At 39.9% G+C, this 23,142-nt stretch overlaps 1 long non-coding RNA gene across 1 annotated transcript; it reads left to right on the forward strand.

The window, feature by feature from the left end:
- Window positions 1–4,576: 4,576 nt before the first annotated feature.
- Window positions 4,577–17,493, forward strand: LOC120558580. Its single transcript, XR_005639153.1, has 3 exons — window positions 4,577–4,763; window positions 6,359–6,415; window positions 17,435–17,493. It is a non-coding gene; the product is annotated as an uncharacterized LOC120558580 (long non-coding RNA).
- The last annotated feature ends 5,649 nt before the right edge of the window (window positions 17,494–23,142 follow it).

The following is a 23,142-nucleotide window of genomic DNA, read 5'->3' on the forward strand; positions in this document are numbered from 1 at the left end:
AGGCATTTCAGCTCTTGCCCTCTGCTGCTCATGTGCGTACATCTGTCACACCAAATGTGAGGCCTCAAACACTAGGTGCACACAGTGTTGAAATGCACTGGAAAAATATATACAAAAGCTTGATCGAGCAATAGCTCTAAGTCAGCACAGTGAGGTGGGTATGGCGACAGCTGTCCAATCTTCCCCTCACCCCCTCCTCCCTCACCAGCCACCATCACTTTTCAAAAATGCTCCCTGTTTACCATACATAGGCAGCTGCCACCACCGTTAACTTCCATAAGACAGCCACCTGCTAAAGGACATTTGTACATGTCTTTATTTAATTAAGGTGAATGCCAGTTCATCTGCCCCCACATGCAATGTGACTGAGAATAAGTCGACCTTGATAAGGCTCCAGCCGGTGAACAGTTTGGAGGCCTGTGGCAGGCATGCGTCTTCTTCAGTGAACAAAATGTCATTTTGGCACCAAAATGGGACATGTTCAAAATGTTTTTACAACACCCAAATTGTGTGTGATACTACACTTTACCGTCAGATGCATATAGCATAGTGTTTTTCAAACTTACACTTTTTAAAACTTAACTTTATGCCATGGCACATTTTGTATATATGAAAAAGAAAAAAGAAAATCCACACAGCGCTATTCCACTAAAACATTACAAAATGTCACGCCCATGTTTAACTGTGTTCTTGTGGCTTACACAAATACAGTATCACTTACTTTTAGTGAAAAACCTTAGATTGTTTGGATGCACATAAAACAGGTATTTGGGCTGGTACACACAGAGCTCCTGGCCAATTTCTCTCAGTCTTTTTCTGTTTTTGAGGTAATTCAATCTCGAAAAACTGGTAGGTTGTAGTTAAATTGCAGAATTTAATTTCAAACCACTGTACTCCTGCTACAGTACTACAGATATTTTGGGAAAATGTGCAATCCGCCATCAGATTACAAGTTCAATATCAATTTCAACCCAGTGTGTCCAGCACGAGATAGGTCAAGCCAGGACGTGTTTAGACCATGAGCAGTGGGTAACAGCTGCCTTTTTTTTAAAGTGTAGAAAGAGACAATTGAGATATTGTGGCTTTAGGAGTTTGTCTGAGCTATTTCTTGAACAACAGCTGCTGGAAGCTATGACAGCATATATCATCTCAAAAGTCCTTTCCTAATAGTTTGGTTGACTTGATTGTATTGGTGACCAGCTTGCATGGAAACAAGATGAATCATATAAATAACACCGCTTTGATAGTTTCTGTCAGTCTTGTTTATGCTGAAATTGATATCAATATACTAATTTGACTAGAGATATTTTCAAAGAGGAGTGTTTCTTTACGCATCAGAGCCAATTAACAGTTTCATGTGTTGCCATTCATAATAAGTTTTATGTGTTTTATCAAGATTGCTTCTATTAGGGTGCCTGGATAGCTCAGTTGGTAGAGCAGGTGCCCACATACAGAGGTTTACTCCTCGATGCAGTGGCCCCTGGTTCGACTCTGATCTGCAGCCCATTTCTGCATATCGTTCCCCCTTTCATGTCTTCAGCTGTCCTGTTGAATAAAGGCCTAAAAATGCCCAAGAAAAAAGATTATTTCTATTATATCCTTTTGACATTAATGTACCTCATGTTATTATAAATGTGACTTTACCAGTGAATCAAAGCTAGGTATATTCTCTCAGGATGAAATGAACCCTTTAGTTTAACCAAACTGCATGTCTTTTCTAACCTTGGACTGTCATGTGATTAGCTTTTAATGTTTTATAATTAGTAGTACCAATGGCAAAGGAGTCAGCAGGGCAGAGGTGGGGTGGGTACGCCCTTGAGAGCAGGCCTTATGAATCAACGGCTGGCGATAAATGGACTGGATCATTACTGAATCAAGTGATCTGCAGAATAATCTATTGATTTTCTGGTCTTTCTTACTTCTTTATTATTCTGTATCACAGTATTGCAACATCAGGAGGAACCCACTGATGGATGGGATGCTTGGACCTCTGCAGTGACCGTGGGGGGTTTGCTTAAGAATGTAGAATAAATAACACATTCCAATGTACTGGGCATAAAATATATATACAATGATACATAGATTTATGCATCATAAGGTGTGCTTCTTTTTAACACTAACATTCTTAACTATATGCAGAGCATTAACATTTTTGTGTGAGTCATCATGTCAATGTTTGAAGTGGTAGAGAGTTGGAGGAAGACATTGGCTGAAAGGCATTAAATATGCACACTTTATAACAACATACAACCCCAGATATTATAATAAGCGATGGGTCTGAACTGTGAACAAGTCTTACAATATTTATGAAGATTTTTTAAGCGGAATTTATTCAAATCTAATATTTGGCAGGTGTTAAAGGCTATCCATTCATAGGGAAAAGTCAAAATGCCATTGCAAACCTTCAATCCCATTAAAAAGCACAAGGTTAAATTCTTATTCAGCCTAACCTTGAATTTGTGTGAATGGGCCATTTTTTTGGGTTCAAATGCTGCACAAAAGTTTTAATAGGATGTGTTTCTGAAATGAGGATGAACATGGTAATGTGATTATAATATGACAAATCAATTAACAAACATCTTAAATGTATTGGAGTGATACCAAGCAGTAGGTCACAATCCTTGAATCCTAAACCATACAAGGAAGGTAGAGATTAAAGCACTATCTACCTTGTTAGTTGACTTTGCTATCGATCCTCTCGATTCTTTATTATGTACAACAGGACACATCACAAAACTGCTAATTGGCAATAATCTGTTTGTCAATAGTTCACAAGACTGCAGAATTTAGATAAGGAAAGTTCAAGTTTAAAATACATTATCACAGCCCCACTATTCCTATGGGCTTTGCTTCAAGGAGTCTCATGCTCAGAATATTTTACAGTAAATTATTGATGTATGGTAGGTGGTAGGACAGGTGAGAGAGAAGGAAAACAGAGACGAGGTGACATTAGTGTCCTGCCAATAGGAAGGTAAACTTTAAATGGACTCCGAAAAACAGTAAATATTGGTTGATTAATTGTGAAAATGATGGACAAGTTTTAGCTTGTAATTGCAATGCAATTAACAATGCACAAATATCAATTATGCCACTTAAATAATCATGTGATCTGCAAATGATTAATGGCTGATAATCCCAGCCAAACCGTGACTGGACTTGACCCTAACTTTAACGCTGCACTAATTAACATTTTTATGTTATGGATCATAATGGACAACAATGGATCAAATGATTATGTGTACTGTGAAAGGGGTTGCTCGTACAGAACCCACAGAACCACAGTTCGGAGTGATTCAGCTGCTAAACAGTCAGATATTTTCCATGGGATTTGGTGGAGACCAAAACAGAGCTAAAAGGAGAGATTGGATTCATCACATAAATGTGATTCTTAATGAATGCTAATGTTGCTACATGTCTGCTGAGTGTGAAAATAGGCAAATGGTTGCTATAGCTACCATAGGATAGTTTGACTTTTTGCATAGTGTATCAAAATGTAATAAAATACCTCCTAGTTAGGTTAAAAGGGTGCTACCTTCCCATTACCATTGAAATTTTCATTTTTATATTTCATTTAATTTTAAAATGTATGTATTTTGACTTTACATATAAAGTAGCATAGCCTATTTTGGATATCTGTGTTTTTTGTTTTGTGTAATTTTGCAAGGAGGCCTGTGTTATGTAGCCTATATATTTTGTTATGAGGGAATGAAACCAAACCAAGTCGTCTATGTTGTGTCTCTGCTTTTGTCTTAGTCTTTTGGTTATCCAGACCAACAAAGTAAAAACAAGTCGTGCCCCATTTTCTAGCTAACCTTCTATTGTGTTTCTATTAGCTAGTAAAATCTGTGTAGCCTACCACATCATTTGAACAAATGAAACTAGTTCCTAAATCAACCACTAGGCTACAACTCCCACGAGAGTTTTACTCGATTAAAATGACAAGGTGTTCATATTTTCCTTCCATAGTAGCAGAAACCCATTATTAATGTTTCAGCTTTTAAGAAAGACCGATGATAACTCATTGATAATGATGATGATGATGATGATGATGATGATGATGAGAAAATCCAGGTGCTCGTGGAGCGGAGGCTAGCTAGGAAAGGGGGTCACTTGTGGGCAGCCACCTGAAAAGACAAAGATACAGATTTATTCTCTCAAAACAGCAGCAAAAGCATCGTTTTAGGGAAATGGGGGCCAGAGTGGTAAAAAGACAAGCCAATTTGGATGCCCAATAATAACTTTAAGGACTGTAAATTAGCTGAGGCAGTTTGTAAGCTAACGTTAACGTTAGCTCCAACAACTTAAAAGGGAAAGGCATGTGTGTTTTTTTGTCCTATATAATGCTGACAAATCAGGAACGTTAAATGCTGCTATGTGTTATTGGTGATATATTGAAAAATATAGCTTTGCTTAGCTTATTTGAAACACCTCTTAAATTAAAAAAAAAAAGGTAAAGGAGTTAACTTTTTTGACAAGCTGTCTGCTGAGACGGAGACCACCACTAAACTCCAGTCCAGGTTTTTCAAGCAACACCTGCTAACCGAGAAATTCAATTAAGGACTCCTCTTCCCACTTGGAGCCGGTCTCCAGGGCAGATCTTCCGGGCGACTCGCCCTATAAGAAATTAGAAAATGCTACAATAAAACCCGAAAAACATTTAAAAAAAATGTGGCAACTTTATTAATGAAAGCTCGTGCGCTATCCACCGTAAACACACACGCCCCTTTAGTTGGAAGTCACCGATAGACAGCGAAGTACCTCAGGTAAGAGTTTTCATTTTCCTCTCAACTACTGTAGCCTACATGCTCATTTAATTTCCAAACATGTTCTCTGCAGAAAGCGACATCAAAAGTGTTCCTCGCTGCAGCAGTGACACTGAAAACGAGCATTATTAAGCAGTTACAAACAGTTAAGAAACGAAACTAAAGGATATAGACTTGACGTGAGGACTTGTCGGTAAACACCGTGTGACTCCCAGCCTCGATGCAGCGGCAGCAGAAACGCCGACAGCGGCAGCAGGTCTGGAGCGACTCATAGGCTACAGTCAGTTAGTGAGCCTACGTGCCTTTGAAAATGTCGGCGAGAGGACCGGCATTTCCTAAAACTTTGTTAATTCACACAACGGTCGTCAAAAAAGCCGTCAAAGACCGGATGAAAACTGCAGGCGACCAAGCGCCAGTCCCGTTGCAAAGTTAAGACAGATAGGTGCAACTTTTTCCCAGTTCCTTCGTAGCCTACTTTCAGTTAAGGCGAGCTCAAAATATACCCCCATTGATTCCCTATAAAACATAAAAGAGACGTGAAAACCGGACTGATATGAAGTAGCATATTTTATTATTTATTCAGCAGCTGAGACCTACAGTAGGCTATAGGTTATTACTGTCCGCTGACACTTCTCCAAAAGCGACACAAATGAACGACTTTTGGTTGCGACATCAGCGCAAAGTGCCGGTTTTTGTAAAAACTTACTGAAACTCATTTGGTTGCCCCTAAACAGGTAGTAGCCTTCATTCAGTATCATTTACCGTAAATAGAGGAACTACTATAAATGCAATCAATATTCAAAGCCTGAAATGCGGAAGTTGTGCTGTTGAAGATTGTCTGTAAATGACTTTTGAAAATATATTTTTCTTTATCTTGCATGTGTACTAGGTTAAATGGGGCTGTCAGATTGTAGCCAAAAGTGTAACCTGCTAAATGCATGACTTCATCAAATTATTTGAAATTTCAACAGGCTATTGTACATAAATACCATAAATAAACACCAACATAACTATCACATCATTATTACCGCTGTAAAATGTGCTAACTATTGGCAGGATATACTGTACACCTCTCAGACACCACACTGACTCACACACAAATACTGTATTTGATATGGTAAATAAGATTTTTCTGCAGTTAATACACTCAGTGGCTTTAAGGCAGGGTTTCTGACTTCCACCTACAGTAGAACAAACAATCTGTTTGAAAACACTCTATGTATCCTGCAGCTTTGGTTAGTTGTGATCTCAACAAAATACCACTTTGATGTGAGATTTAATTTAACATGCTTTTGTAAAAGGTCACTGTTAGTTCTATTGTACACTTATAGATGTGTGTGTGCTGTGTGCTTGCCTCTGTTTTTGTTATTATTATCAGGGATGAAGATGAGGACAGGAATAGCTCACTGGCACTTTAAACCCGGAGTTCTCATATTCTCGCCGGATCTTTCTCCTTTGCTAATTATTGTGTTGTTTTCAGAGCAAATATGTCATATCCATGGCGACCAGGCAGGTTTATTGTCTCTCCCGTGCAATAGCTCACAAAAGTAATTAATTATCCTTTTTTCCCCCCTCTCCTGTCTTTGGTTAAACAGATCATTCATGGAAAGCCATCTTCTATATTAAAAATGCCACTGCTAGTACAACACAAGGTAAACATGAAGTTTTTTTCTTCCGTTTACAGTTTGGATGTCCCTTTTTGTGCTTTTATTTTTTGTCTCACAAATCATTGTAGATTAAATAAATATATAATGTTAAAAGATGCATTATGCGCTCACTACAGTGTGTGCTTTTGAGGTATTTTCCATAATACCCTCGTAATGCAGCAGCTGTGCAGCCTAACTGTTTCAGATGTATTCATGAATGCAAAGCAAGCACACACTTGACACTTAAACAAGCAAGCTTAAAAACACATGTTTAGACATGAAATCAGCTTGCATTTTTTGTGATTTGAATAGCAAGCATTAGCCAGACTAAAGATAGGTTTTCTAAAGTGGTGTCTCTTATTTTATGAGGTCACCAAAAATAATGACCAACAGCAGGTGACACTACAGGGAACAATAGTTCACCACAGTGCATTGCAGGGGTATTGTACATGCACTTTCATACAGTTTGTCCAAAGAGAGCTGTAAAGTGATCAGTTGAAGCAGTTTCCAGCTCTTCATCCTGTGTGCTCCCTCAATGCAACTCTGGAATGTGACGCCATGTGTCTGCTGTCCAAAGGTCCATCTCTAGCTGGACACCAGCCAGCCTTCACTGTCAGACAGGAGGTACAGGTTCTCATCTCTCTTCGGCATTGATGAGACAGTGCAATATCCATCTGTCAAACATACTGCCCTCTCTTTCGCTCGCTCTCTGCCTTCCTTCTTTCATAATTTTTCATCGTCACTATAGGTGAAAGTAGTGCCCGTTAAATCTCTCGGAAAGCAGAGATGCTTATTGTCCATTTGTGCTGTTTTAATTGCGATTTGGTTTGTTTGTGTAGTTCAGTGTTTATGGATGTGGTCCTTTTAAGCCTTTTGATTGGGTCTCTTTCTCTCGCTCTCTTTCTAAAATGGCACTTGAATTGTTGCCTGTAGTGTTGTGCTCCTGGTTCATCCTACTATTTGAGAATCTCATTGGTTAATCAGTGTGCAATGCCTCCAACATTCTTATTTCCTGCAGCCCTATCAGTCAGTGAAATGCCTCATGTCTCATAAGTACCCATCTGCATCTGTCAAGGGGTGTGTAGAATTAAACCCATGTGTATTCCTTTTCTATTCGACCTTGGCTGTGGACCTCAGGTCTTTGATGTCAAATAAGCATCGGTAATCCCAGGTGGCATTTGACAGGCTTCAGGAGCCATTACTTTTGTTTCCCAGCACATAAGCATTATCAATTGCCCTCAGTGTAATGATTTTGTATACAAATTCACACTACCACAACCATATTGTTTGCCTTGTAAAAATATACTGCCTTCAACACGTACTGTTATACCAGCACAAGTAGCACACATGTTTTTTTAATCATCATTATTGTTTTTATTTTAGTGCTAAGGAAATGTCCTTTTTGCATGCTTGATCAGCCAGTAGAGAAATCCAATATAATGGAGGTTCAAGGTGAATTGCATCCCATGCATTTCCCCCCTTCGACTGAAGGAATATTCCAGAGCAAAATAAACAAATCACACAGACAACAGTAATATAGGGTTGATTTTGAAGGCATGAAATAAGTATCGATTAAATCCTGCAGTTCATAGATGAAAATGGCCTTTTTGGTAATTTGTCCTGGGTCCTTTCAATACGATGGAGAAAGAGAGAGAGGCATGGGCTGGGTGAGAGAGGGAGACTGCAGAAAAGATGGAGAGGAAGAATTGAGAGAGGAATAAGACGAGTGAACAGCGAGAAAGACAGAGAAGAGCTTTTACAGAGTTGAGAAAGGGACATGCCGCCCCTTTCCGAGCTCATTATCATTCTTAATAAGTCTTAAGGAAAGAAGGAGCATTGAGTGTAAATGCACGGTAATCCTTCGACTGGCCAAGGTTAGTAGGGACGTCAGCACATGCGCACCGTTCCCAGCTGGCCACTTTGGGACAGGGAGGGGACCAGAGGATAGATGTTCAAGGAGAAAGTGAGGACATTTAGACACTGTGTAAAGGTTAGGCCCTTTCCCCCCAGCCTGTAGCTTTTCAGTGCCTGCACCACCTGGCATTTAATGAGTAAACAGTTCTGCAGACTAAAAGCAGCCATATTTACCATAAGAAACAGTGAAGACTCTAATAATTCAGAAGCACAACTTTCTCTTTGGCATCATTCACCACAAGGGATTCAGTCTTGTACTCAAAGTAACTGTTGGCTGCAGTGCATGCCTAATTTACTGTTCTTTGGGTGTGGTCCAAAAACAAGCATTAAGATGAATTGGATGAACTGGTGACCAATTAACTCATTTGACAAATTGCCAGCCACTTGTAGTGGTTGTTCAACCATGTTGCTTGAATGGAAATCCAATGCAATATGTATTTATATACTAAATTGGGCTTACAGTCCAGTGTCACCCTATGCGTTCTACAGCGTTAGTAATATTACGTATTCCTGTTCATTAATCAAATCAGATGTGAGACATGTCTGGCACATTAATCTTAGTCAACAGTCTAGTCCACAGTGAAACCACAGCAGAAAGTGATTTTTATTCTTCCAGTAATTGGTAAAGTCAGGGGTTTTGCTGTCACATTGTCTTATCAGGGGTCAATTTTAAGCCATGTTTTATAATGTACACATCGCAGTCTAAGCACCTATGATACTTGAGTGTAAAACTGTTTGATGAATTATATAAGTATGTATCTCATAGTAAAGACACCATCTCTGTTGGATATGGAATTCATTTGTATTGTATTCATATGTATTTTTATAGCATAGTAGAGAGTCCCGTCAACTACTACCAATGTGATAAAAGTTCTTCCATGTTCACAAGTATATGGAAAAAATTATAAAATTCTATCAGCACTGTTAACTCCTCAATATAACTCTTCAAGAATGTTTTGCTCTTTTAGGGTCGGAATCCCATGATTTGATTAATATTCTGATTCTTGGTGTTACAGTTTGATTCAGAATCGATTCTGGATTTTAAAACTGATTCTCGATTCAATAAATGTAAAAAAGTTATTTTTCTGGCTTTTACTCCAGTGCACTGTCAGGGTTTTCCTGTATAGACAATGTTTTGGCATCCCCCAAAGAGGTTTATACCCGGGCCCCAAAACGTCTGATTTTCAGTAGCCACCCTCCCTCTCATCCACAGATGATATTTTATACATGCGGCTGGCAATGATAAACCAGCTAAGCTGCATTGTTTTGACTGCATCTGAATGCTCCGCTGCAAAGCTAGCGCTAGCGGGATCTCCGTTTGCAGAGTCAGGCTGTACCGGACTCTCCCGGTGACCATGCTGCTCTGGGGAAGCCGCTGCTGACAGTCGCAGAGCTCTCAGTCTTCCACTGGTTCCCCCGACTGCTGTCTGTCCGCGCAGCGGGCTCTGCTGCCATCTGATGCCATCAGTAATAAATTGAGAAAGTTTCATTACCGTATATCTCGTAGTCGCGTTAAATAGTATTCCAGTTCCGTCTTTTTGTACAGTTGGTTTTAACACCTGATGCGAACCGTAGGGGAGTACGCATGAAAACCAGTTGTGACCGCTTTATAGGCACTGACCTGACTCCCTGAAAAGCTGCAGAGGCGGCTTCGTCCCGCTCCAGAGAGACTCTGCTACGCCCCGTTCACGTAACAGCGGCAGTTAAAATACAATGAATCCGCAGTTAACACGCATGCCGAACCGTGGTAGTCCGTTATACTAATGTATGTTCAACATTACTAATAATTTATTGATCAATTGAATATATTTTAAAATAGAAAACATCACACTTCATAACGTTTTGTGCTCCTTTGGGAAAAAGTTACCCAAGTCCTGTTCATATTAATTATAACATTAGAAACATTAGTTTCACATGATCAAAATGTTTTTCCCGAAGTTTTCCTTCCACCCCAAACAATATAAAATGTGGGGACAAGGATGAATGTTTGCCATTTGTTGCAATAAAAATAGTCGCAATTTAAGATAATCTTAGCACAGAGTACAGGCTATTTATATCTTCAGTCTAAACTGTAGTTTCTCACTCAAATATTTTCTCAAATATTTTCAAAATGTTACCATACAATCTTTATTTTAACACAGACAGTTCGGTTGTTCAAAAATCAGACGTAGTTTTAAAAAAATGTTATCCATCGACCATAAAAGTTGGAAGGAAATATGTTTCCTAGCCTAGTCTCCAACTTTATACTGCAGGTGTATTTGAATTTTTATGATGACTCTGTGGATCCTCTTAGGAATAGGTTGGCTTTATTGTCTAAGAAAGGGACAACAGTCAAATAAGCAAATAAAATTGGAGCTGATGGTGTAGAGTGGGGGTCTTGCTCAGTGTAATTCCATCTCTGTTACTTTCAGTCATGTAAGGATGATTTACCCAGAGACAGATGTTCTTAGACCTTTGCTCATGAACCTGCACTATTTAGTTCTATTTTTTGCATTTAAAAGGTTAATGAGTGAAACATGTCAGTCTCTTTTGATTGCTGTAGTGTCAGTTGTTCTGTTTTATTGTATTGAGTTTAGAGGCTGCACTTAACTCTGACTGTGCTGAAAACATTGCCATGTTACATATTGAGGATGTTTTTAGGAACATCTCTTCTTCACTATCCCCCCCCCCACCACACACACACACACACACTACCAACCCTCCAACCCCCTCCAGGGAGCCTTGGGAAGCAGAGAGCCATCACCATGGTGATCTGAACACAGATCCCCCACACACCGGTCCATTGTGACTGGCATGCGTTGAGGTGAGAGGGAACAAAATGTCACAGCAACAGGTTTTTTGTGTTTTTGTTTTTGCCTCAATTCTCGGTGGGATTGTGCTCAGATCCATGCGCTCAGTTACACTGGAGGGACTGCTGGAGAGACTGTGGGAGTTAGGGAAACAAGTTGATTGGAGAAATGAATACAGTGACAAAGAAATAGACCGTTAACTACTAATCGTATTTTCCTTTTTTTTTCTGTGGTTGGTCTTTAGCATCATGGCAAAAGTGTCATGAGGGAGAGTCATTGTTATTATCTAATTGAAAGTGTGCAAATTCTCCAAATAGGCATAGCTCAAAGTTAAACAAACAATTTTATTAATTTAAAGGATACCTATTCTATACCGTTTTCAGGTTCATACTTGTATTTTGTGATTCTACTAGAACATGTTTACATACTGCCAATGGCTGCTGCACCTGTATTCACCCTCTGTCTGAGACGCTCTGTCTGAGCGCCTGTCTCTTTAGGCCCCCTCCCGAAAATGCCCAGTCTGCTCTGATTGGTCAGTGTTTCCGTATCTCATGAGTCTTTGCATCTGTGCTCTGCTGTCGCTGCCTCTGTACAGTCTGTTGCAGGTGGAGACTGACTGCAGGAGTATAGCGAGACCGTATACTGTGAAAATCACCAATAAAGGCTTCTTAAAGCCTCTGAACACCCACACAGGTGTTTTCAGATATTCTGGCAGATTTGACTCTGCTCAGGTTGAAAGTGGGCCGTAGCTTTGATGGGAACTTATTAGATCACAAATTCTTTCTACCAATAAGAATTATACAGCTGCAGTGTTGGGGAGTAACGGAATACACGTACCTGCGTTACATATTCAGAATACAAATTATGAGTAACTGTATTCCGTTACAGTTAAAATTTAAATACTTGGTATGTAGAATACGTTTACATTGTTGAAATCAATGGATTACATGACGATATTTCTCTGTTTCACGAGTTTATTCACTCTCTAAATAAATTAAGGCAACTCCTTGCATTTCCCAGAAGCCCCAATATGAAAACGAAAAAATTAGCTATTTGCGTGATCAGTCACAATGGAGTCACAAGAGGAGCAGCAGGAGCTAGAGGTAGAGATGGAGCTGGAACCAGCACAACAGAGCCAGGGCAGGAATGCGTTTCTATCTTGGAAATTTAAACAGCATTCATATTAAAGAAAGAGAAGGGAGAACGAAATATAACTGTGCAGTGCAACCTTTGCTTGCCAGCAACCAACCTCCTTTCAGCGTCCAAAGACTCCACCTCCAACCTGAAGAAGCATCTTAAAGTAAGTTTTATTTTTTTTATTTTTTTATTAGCAAGGGGTAGTGGTTATTGGTCACTTTGCTATTTTATAGTTGTATCAGGTAGCTACCTGCTTAGTTGACGTGTGACTTTACATTCTCCTATAGCTGATTTACTAGCCCCAGAGCTGTTGAAAGACTGACTAGCCCTGTTTGACTTGCTAGCTAACGTTAGCTAAAATTAGATGGTGGTAGTTTAGACTGCGGTTAGATTTTTGTAGTACACAGTCCGGGACTACAAATACAAAAATCTATGTGCTTGTTCAGGTTCTTGTTAGTAACGCTACTGTGGAAGCTTTTATATGTTTAAATGCTTCCACATGGTTTTAGTAAAAATTTAAATTAGTCTAATCTAGCTTAATTTAGTGTTTCTAATTTCTAATGATATACTGATAACTAGCGATGCATTCCTACATAAAATGCAATTCAATGTGGAAGTAATCCAAGTATTCAGAATACATTACTCAGATTGAATAATGTAATGGAATACATTACAAATTACATTTTTGGGCATGTATTCTGTATTCTGTAACGGAATATGTTCTGAAAGTATCCTTCCCAACACCGTACAGCTGTCATTTGTCCTTCCCTAACAGGTGCAACAGCACTAACGGGACTCATGAAGATGTCCCTCAATCAGTCTAACCACACTCACACAGTCCTGGAAGAGGCCCAATCAGCCACATTAACTGAAAGCACCTGTATGGGTGTTCAGGGCCTTAAACGAAATACATAACTGGACATTTAAATGATTTATTAAAAATGTAATAACAATAACTTTTAACAATATTAACTTCTTTCACCAGTAGATTGCTGTTAAACGACAAAAACAGATGAGAAAAGGGTATTTTACAATAACTATGAATGCATCATGAGGTTTACCAGTTTTAAGTAAATGCAACATTTAGTCCCATCTGTTGTTTTTCAGACAACATCAGTGACCAGTGCTAGTTAGTGTCTTTTAGCTCATAGCTTTAGCGGCAGACTGTTGTACATTGCGCTGTTGGAATCCTTAACAGTGAAATACAATCACACTTTTACACCGTTTAGCTGTCAGCACCTTAACCGTGTTTAATCCAGTTACTTGCTAACAGTAGGCTAACATCAACGTTACCTGCTGCCAAGTGTAGAGCTATTATTAACTAGCATCCCATGCAGCGATGTTTCTGTTGCCTCTAAAGTTTCAGAGCATCAGAGGGCAGTGCAGACATTTAAGTGGCAACGAAATCTATTCCGTCCGGTAGATAGGCCTGCCGGTCCTTTCGGCATCGGTGCCATATTAGCACTGGATGCGCCGTTCACGTGAATAGAAAATTACGTTGCCTTTTCTATTTTTAGACATAAAGTTCTATGATCCACTAGTCTTGATAGCAGTATTGATAAGCTCGGACCTTATTGATTTTTGTGTTTTGAAAATTTTGGAACTGGGTCCTAATAGAACCGGGTCTCGAGACCCACCCCTACCAATTAAGGCTTCTAAACCAATACTACACAACTACATATGTAGTGGCAGGGTATGTAACGTAAACACTGCAAAGTGTGCCTGCCTGGAGCAAATTACCATATATTGATAGTTTTCAGTCATGTGACTGGCGCAGAGACCTGAAGGGCAAAACATACTGGGAACTCCATAGACCTACCACACAAGCCTGTCAAATCTTTATCTTTTACAACCCAGTGTTTAGATTTTCTCTCAAAAGAGAAAAAAACCCAAAGATATTTAAACTGCAAGTCTTATGTTTTTTATATATTTTAATCATTCAAAGTTGTAGTCTGTAAGATTTCCATCTAGTTAATTGTCTGTTAAGTTCCTATCTATCAAAGAGTGAGTTAAAACAATGGTGATTGAGCAAGTAATACAATCTGAGTGTCTGGGGCGACTTTCCCACCCTAATTTCAATTGCCGCGCACAGTTAGTGGCGCTTTTTACGTCAGTCGGCAGGGGTTGGTCTCCCCGTCTGCCCCATGGTCTGCCCAGGTGGAGCTTGTCACTGCCGATTATGCTGCGTACCATTGTACATGGAAATTGGGAACTTCCGACAAGGAAAGATGCAGTGGTACATTAATTGGGCACCTACATTTCATTACTGCTGACTCAAAATGGCAGACCGACAGACAGAAAAAGAAGAAAAAATTAACTCCCACACCCACAAAAGGACGGAGCTGATGCTGGCTGAGATCACGTCACCCTTTGCCATCGACTGCAGCGGCGCTAGGCCGTGGAGAGCTTTGGGGAATGGTACCGCCACCGCCAGTTGCCATCCCGGACCTGCTCACCCTCTTCCACCTTGGGCTTCGGGCCGGCTCGTGCCGCTACCTTAGCGAGAATGCAGCAGCACCAACAACCCCTTTTTTTTTTTAATCAATAAAGAGCGTACATTTTGTACGGCCTCTGAGTTTTTCTTCCCTGCACATTCTGATGCTCACGTTGGTTCATATGTTAGCAATGTTAGCCATGTTGTGTCAGCTAATAATGTTAGCAATGTGAAGCGCCACAATCAGGTTGGAGGGAACTTTCGTCCCTTTCAGTTGAGGCGAATAATGGGGAAGGCAGTGCATGCTGCCCGCTCTTAGGGTAGGGTGTTTGTGTCACATTGGTTAGATGCCCGCTGCCGCTCAGCTAAGTGCACTTACGTTCCTGGGCTGGGCATGCACTGGCTAGTGTCTCCACTCATTTAACTGCTAAATCGCGACTCCCCGATAGAGTAATCCTGCTAGCTACGTTGACGCTGTTGACCGTGTTAGCACGGTTAGCCATGTTAGCTAGCCGCTGCCTCCCCAGCTCTATCATCTCCACGGCTGTACGTGTCCCCACACGGCTCTCATCTTCATGGATGTATTAGCTCTTAGCTCATTTTAGACTAAACTGCTATCAGTGTGGACTGGAGCATGTGAAGCATGGCTCGACATAAGCAATGGCCCAATGGCCCGGGGCCATTCAAACAGTATGTCAGGCAAGTTGATTAGCTAGTCGCTGGCCCGTTTGGTCCAGTGATATTGTTTGTGCCAATCAAAGTCACAAGTTGTTTCTGTTATGATCAAGGAGTTAAAAAGCAGACACCGTGGGAGAGACGGCTAGCATGACTGTAGTCATTGGATGCATGGGTGGTCAGTTTCAGTGTCAGTGCAGAAATTCACAATATCCTCCTCTCTGGATTCTTGTTCTGAGATGGGATTCTGTAAAAACACAGCCCAGACTTGTCTCTCTTGTGCATCTAATTGAACAACAACTATCTGACATTTTGGATACAGTGTGGTAAAAGCTGAGCTGACAGTGGAGTTCCCATAGTGCCGTGATGTCACGTGAAAACTATGAATAGAAACCCGCCTTGGTATGACATAATAAAGAGCCAACAGTAGAAAAAACTCTTGAAAACGGGAGCGTTTAAAACAGTGGGAAATCTAAGATTTTGGCTCACAGGGATTTCTTTTAAATATGTTTACCTCATTATTTAAAGCTTTGGTCATGTGTAATATGAATATCCAACATTGTAACATTATAGATATGACAAAAAATACAGAATGCAGTTCTCAAATCTCAAATCCAGTTGCTCTGGTCTAAAATCATCTGGCCAAAAGGACTACAGTTGAAAATTAGCCGGCTGGCTAACACTGGCACATTTACAGAAATGTTGATTAATGTGTGTTGTCCTTTATAAATAAAGAATAAGAATAAGAATAGCATAATAGTTCTCTTTTAATGTTCTTCTAGACTTTGTTTGAATTACACAATATTAATTCAATCAGTATCAGAGTTATGATAACGTTGTTTAATATGCCTGAAATTGTATACGGTATGGCAGTATGCTTAACAAATTTATACATTCTATGTAAAAATAACAAACAAACAACAACCCTTCTCTGTGTCCACATATAACCCTGCCGTCTCAGTAAAGATACTCCTTTCTAACTGGAGACTTGTTCAATGCTTCGCTTTAATTCTGCCATTGTGGCTTATGGTAATGCCCTTTGAACTCTCAGTTTATAATGACCTTTGACCTGTCTTGATCCAGGCAACATGCTATTGGTTACAGGCCTTGGAGAGGGAAGGGGGCTTAAAGATAATGTGACATTGAAGAGGTGGAGCAGATTTTGCCCCTAACCCTTAAGAAGATGTGGGCTGTGTCATATGACAGGTCCAGCGTTGCCCTCAGTCCCAGAGGTTGGGAGGGAGGGTTAACCTGTGCCAGAGGGCACAAGGGTGGCTTTAAACACACAACCCTAACGTCTGGCATAATGTCTGGGCCTCCTGGCCTCTGCTCTGTGTAGAATGTCACCACATACTGTAGCTCCTATGATATCAAGTATTAAAGTGATTGTCTTATCTCAGTTTTCTTTCTATAAATCATATACAATTTGTTTTGGTTTCGCAGTTAGTTATGCAGTGTATATACTGCATACATATGTGTTAACTCCCACAAAAACTTGTTTTATTATGCAAGAACCAGAAGTCTCATTAATATTTGTTAATATGTAGCTATACCAGTCAGGTGTTTTCGTGCCAAGTCTGTAAGAGTCTGCCATCTCCGTTCCCTGAGCAGATGCAAAGGTGTAGTTCCTGAGAGATTCTTTTATGTTTCGAGACCTCTCCTTGCTCCTTTGGCTGCAACCTCAACCACAACACAGCTCTGTCTCAATCAGCTCTTTGCTGTAATCCTACTTCAGAATTCCTCTTGGCTAAGAGAGTAAATAAATTTTTCAGCGTTTATTAGAATACAGCTTGCCAGAAGGGACTCTCTCCTCTCCTATAGCTGCTCCAGTAATTAGCAAATTGATTAGGAGAACTTCAACACACCTCCTTGGCTCTTATCTCCCCATTCTAGGACAATATTGCTGTGCCATGGGACAGCGTAAATATTTTAAGGGAAACCCTCAGTGAATCTCATTAAATGGCTATGGGGCAGAGCAGCTGTCTCCTGCTGAAGGTCCCAGCCAATTTTCTAAACTATGATTAAAGAAAAGTTTTGGATTATTTAAACATGCCATGTCCTTTGGGTTTTTTTCAGTGCCACTGAAGACCTCTGTGATTCCCCCACCCGTTCATGCCAGGACTGCTCCTCTCCCTTTGGATCTATTAGTTTGAAATCGTTTGGGTGATGACTCTTTGAAAGTGGTGGTCATTCTGGGATGCCATGTTCAAAATGCAACAAAGACATCTCTTTTATGCACAAATGCTAATTAAAATTTTTACCCCCATCCGCAAGCTGCAGAGGGAGAGACTTGGTAGCAATTTGGCAGATAATCAAATTGCATTTTAAATGGAGCTGTTTAAAGATGACTGGGGTCTGCTCACAGGAAGACACAGTGGCACAAATTAAGCTTAAATAAGCTGCTATGTGCATTGAGGAACAATACGACAAAATTCACATCACAATAGGAAGATGCATTTATATAAATGGCCAACATGCAATGTTTGATTATTTTTATTTTTTTTTATTAGTTAAAAGGAACACAGTGAAATTTGTTTTCTCTAAATGGATGCATGCAGGAGTTCTGTATTTTTAGGGGTCCAAGCCCGAGGGGGCTGGGAGCCCGCGTATGCAAGACAACGCAGCTCCCAGTACCAGCGGTGCTGGAAATCCTATTGTAATCGCATTTAATCTACTTCTTTTTGTTGTTTTTCTGTTGCTAAAAGTGTCGCTGCAGCCTTAACCGTGCATAGTGGGGTGGTGCAATTTTCAGGACTGGCCCAGAACCCTGCAGGGACCTTAGGCACAACAAATGACCCTAGATGGCGCTGTAATAATAAAAATGAGCTTTGCCCTATAACTCCCATACTGTTCACCGCACAATAAAAGACCTTAAATCCACGTGTTAATTCAGCTAAATTCATTCGGCTCCTGATATAGGCCACGCCCATCTCTGCCTGGACTTTTCTCCCTGCAAAATCGCGATAAATGCGGAACCTACTTTTTCGAACTCCTCCTATACTAGGCCGTGCGTCCGATCTGCACGAAACTTGGCATATAGGATCTCCAGAAAGACCTGACAAAAACCTATCAAAAGAATTTTTTGGGTTAAAAAAACATCCAAATAACGTACAAACAAATTATTGTAGCTAGCGACCAAACAGGAACTTATCTCGTCCAAAGTAAATGTAGGGCTCATGCCATTCTCACGAAATTTGGAGGGTCTAGGGCCACTCCTGAGGACACGCCCACAATGGTATACTGATTGGTTGAAATGGGCGTGGCCTATTACACCCCAAACAATTCTTTGGTGCTTTTAGAATATACCTATAAAATGAATGTACAGTAAATTGGAAGCTTGCATTTTCATATTACTACAGACCTTGCAGCTTACGCCTAGCAAAATTTTCTGACTTTTGCCTTGCCCTCGTCGCACTTTGGGATAGCAGAGGTTCGCAGACTTCAAGGGTCGTCAGGGGCAACTTGCGCTGGGGAGGCTTGAATCCCATCATTTTTACACTTCTAGTCTTTTAATTATGATTTGTAATTTTTTTTATCATCTGTCCTTACAATTTGACCAATTGAGGCAAAATGCTAATAAGACATGATTTGTTAACTGTTATGGTTCCTTGGAAACATTTTGTTCTTAATTTTAAATTTTCAGCCTGACAGAAATGGCAGACTGTGTGGATAATGTTGTCAACAGCTATGTTTGTCTACAAAATTCTGTGCTTAGAAGCTGTCCCCCCACATTTGGCATACATCATTAAGTTCTTCGTGGCCCATCAAATTGTTTATTCACACAGCATTCCAGTACATATTAGTGACATCTCGTTAGCAAAAAACAGAAAACTGACACAATAAATTTGGGAAACAGGCCTGAATTGTTTATTCCTAAGAATAAGTAGAAAGTGTGATTCTCATGAAATGATAGAATTGGATCAACATGCAGCTCCCAAAGCCTCTTTTATCCTCTCTCTTTGTGTCCCTGAAAAACTGAAAGCACCAAATGATCTGTTTAGTTTTCAACACCATCCTTACTCGGGCCACATTTCCTGTAAAGTTCAACATTCATCACAAGACCAATACAGCCATCAGAACGGCTTCATATCCATAAAACCCCAATATGGACAGCACAACAAGTGATGCTTGACTTGTAAGTTTAAATGGTTCTTAATTGGCTGTGATTTGCTGGCTGTACAGCAGTGACTGAAAGTGGCATAATGATCCTCCTCGGATGATACATTACTTTTCTGGCAACTTAATGCACCTTAACGCTGCATGTATCTGTCCTTTGTGTTGCCTTCATCTCAGCATCATAGACTGACATAACAATGGTTTTGACCTGCACACTACAGGTTGCACTTGAGTAGATGTAATGTTGACCTCCTCCACCCTTTCTACAGATACCCACATTCAGAGATAGTCCCTTGAGATCTTTTACAATGATCCCCCAAGGCAGTTTCTCTGTTTTCACTTTAAATTTGTGGTTAAAAGCAACTGAATACATTTAGAGAACTATGAAGCACCGCAGCAGCTCTGCCTTGCAGTATTAGATACTCATTATTTAGACATTTATCAGCACACTAGTCCAGGAAAATAAACTTCAAGTACCTTAGATAATTTTTGATTTTTCTTTTCTGATTTCATTAGATTAATTAGATTTAAAGAAAGTTTTACTGACCATGTTTTGATGGAACATTATCTTTAAATCCTTCAAACTGCCTTTTTTAATGTTAAAGTTTCAGTTATTAAATGAATAATTATATTGACTAACCATTGAAATTGTACAGAGACAATAATCAGTGTATTTTAATTGTCTGAGCATTGTAGTATTCTAACTTCCATTACTAATATTCTTATGCTGCATTCGATTTTTGTAAACATCTTTTGACATTTCCAAAAATCCATATGGTAATCTCAAAGGCAGCATTTTTATAAATGCATCTTCTTTCAATAATAAAATAAAATAAGCACAAAGTAGATTTATTATTTTGATAAAAGCAACAGAAAGGAGAAGGCATCCTAATTGGATCAACACAATCCCTGTCTTATGATGTTGATTGACAAATATTGTTGCAAAGTTAATGACACAAGAGGAATTTGATTGATCAAGTGGATGACTGATCATAAAACTGCAATCAATATTTGGCTGTAGCTTTATTTCCCGTCTGAACAACAGTGTGGCAGGATGTCTGAGATGTATGGCTAGACACACAGCTATGGCAAAACATATATTTACAATTCAGTCGCTCTTGAGCATGATGTTGCTGCCTCTGTTTGCCATACAGTAAATAATATCTCATGATGCTAAAATAAACAGTCTTAGTGTATTCACTCAATTGGAGCAAAGAGTATTGGTTAAAGCTGACCAATTTTGGTGTAGTTGGGATGAAAATCTCTCTCTAATTACTGTACTGTGTGCATCCTTTGGTCCCAGTCCCCATGCTGCAAATGATGGTATTAAAAGTCCCTTTTATTTATAGAAATAAAATTTTAGCTTCAGAGACAATAGGCTAGTTCTGTTTTACAGTACAGCAGACTTTATCTTTTTAATAAAAAAATCCTGACTTGGTGAAAGTTTAATTAATAAGGGACTTAAAGCTAGGGGAATGAGCAAGGGAGTTGGGTCTTTAAGGGGGTACTTATTTTTCCATCTGGGCTATCCTCCAAAAAAACTGTCAATTAGTGTGTTAAGCTGAAGAGACAAAAAACGTCATTAGTTCTCGCAAAAAGAATAATGGGTTTTAAAGGTTTTGCTTTAGAGGCAGGCCAAAAGCACAAGAGTGAGACTTATGTATTTTCATTTATTTCCTGCAATTATCAAAGTTTAAAGGAAGGCTTTATTGTTCTAAGGTGCACGATTGAGAAAGCAGACACAGTGGGTTGTTTTTCGAAGTAACTGTACCTTAATTGTCTGAGATAAGACAAATAAAATTAGTTGTATTTGGTGGAGTGAATCATAGTGTGTAGAATATATTATTTTTCAATTTTGATAGTTTCCTTGTTAGCAAGCAATGCTGTTGTTGTTGATGTAGGCTCCGCTTCTGGACCACGATTAGATATCTCTGTGTATTGTATATGTTATTGCATGTGTGTGTCAGTGTATACTGGCTTTCTTTACGCAGTCCTTAACCGAAGTCCCTCACCTGCCACGTACAGTCCAGGGTTTTTCCCTGGGTTTTTACAGCGCTTCTAATTTGCATATTTGTGACATCATCACACAATTATTTGCATAAAGCTTAGTGGTTGTTGGTTGCAGCCATAGACTGTATAAAATAGGTTGCAGCGAGGGAGACATCAATAATGCAAAACTTGGAGGAGCGGTTTGACACTAAAATGAGAATAGCTGGTCCGCCTTGAAGTAGGGCTTAATCTAATCGCAATCGCGATGTCACTCTGTGTGGTTACATAACTGCACAAATTGTGCGATTTGAGTAAACAAAAAAGGTGTTCTGTGGGACATTCTGTGCGCACGCCACGTTGTAACAACCTTCACTTTACCGACAGTATTAATGACAGAAGAAACCACCGTGTCTTAAGAAGCTTGGTGTTCTCTGCTAACTCACTTTAAATCATCTTTGCTTTCTCTTTTTCCTCTTACTTTTCCCACACAGCCGCTACGCTAAGTCCAACATTGCTCACGGTTGACGTCACACTGACGTCACTCACTTGCCTACCGTTCTCGCTCTTAAGCCGCCTACACATGATCCACGGTAAAACCGCTCTGCACTGGCTGTTCCATTGCTGCAATTAAAAATGTAGCTGTCATTCTTTTTTTAATGGTGCAAGCAATTTGTTGTATTTTAGCACAATACTGAAAGCAGCAGAAATGCAGAATGGAGAACACTTTAATATAAAAAAAGAACAAGTAATATCATTATCACAACATTAAACAACATTATCGCCAATCGCCTTTTTCCCTGATCATTATATTGCAATCGTAATTGCAGCATTGTAAATCACAATCGCAGTATGACTTTTTCTCCAAATCGTGCAGCCCTACCTTAAAGGTCAGCCTGCCTTAAGTTAGTGAGCCTGTGCTGAAGTCGTCGCTAGCTCCCTGGCTAATCTATTTCACTTTAAACCAGCAGGTAGCAAGCAAGACACGGGAACTTGGCTTGGTTCTTGAGGAGCTGTAGCATTTATTCACCCGCAGATAAACTGTACACAGACTGCACTGCTACGCTCACAGCTATAGCGTTACTGTTAACTTCATATTCACCAACAAACACATCTCCCTCTCTCTTTTTCTCTCTCTCTGTGTACGAGAACCATCATGTGGCACATGTGTGCTGAAGACACCAAGCAGACGCCCGCCCCATGTGTCGGCTCGTCCAGATGCTCTCCACATTGTTTTTACGCCTAGGCGCTGCTCAAAAACGCTTAGGAGGTGCGCCTAAGCCGTATAATGGCAGGGAAAACCCTGCAGTCTGGAGAAATAAAATAGCAGTTTAGGCTACATAAAAGTCTAAATTGGGAGTTTCCGATTAAATAAGAATGACTTGGTTTGGTGGTCTTGCCATCAGTTTGTAAAGAAGTCTTGAAGCAACTGTTGAGCGCTACCCTCTTTCCTGGTTAAAAGTTTCTCCGCCGAGTAGGCTAGTTGTAGTAATTGTATGGTCTAGACTAGAGGATGAAAGCTTTGAAATACATAATACTGCTCTTCGCTGGGTCTTGCTATTGCTATGTGACATATGGATTATCTACTGTAGTTAGCTAGTTGAGAGAATAAGGACTTGCCAACCTCTGCATAGCATTGAGCCATGCATGGACTGTAGAAGCCTGTTATTTGGCAGACTTTC

This window comes from Perca fluviatilis, chromosome 5, assembly GCF_010015445.1.
Source record: "Perca fluviatilis chromosome 5, GENO_Pfluv_1.0, whole genome shotgun sequence".
In the NCBI taxonomy this organism is placed as follows: domain Eukaryota; kingdom Metazoa; phylum Chordata; class Actinopteri; order Perciformes; family Percidae; genus Perca; species Perca fluviatilis.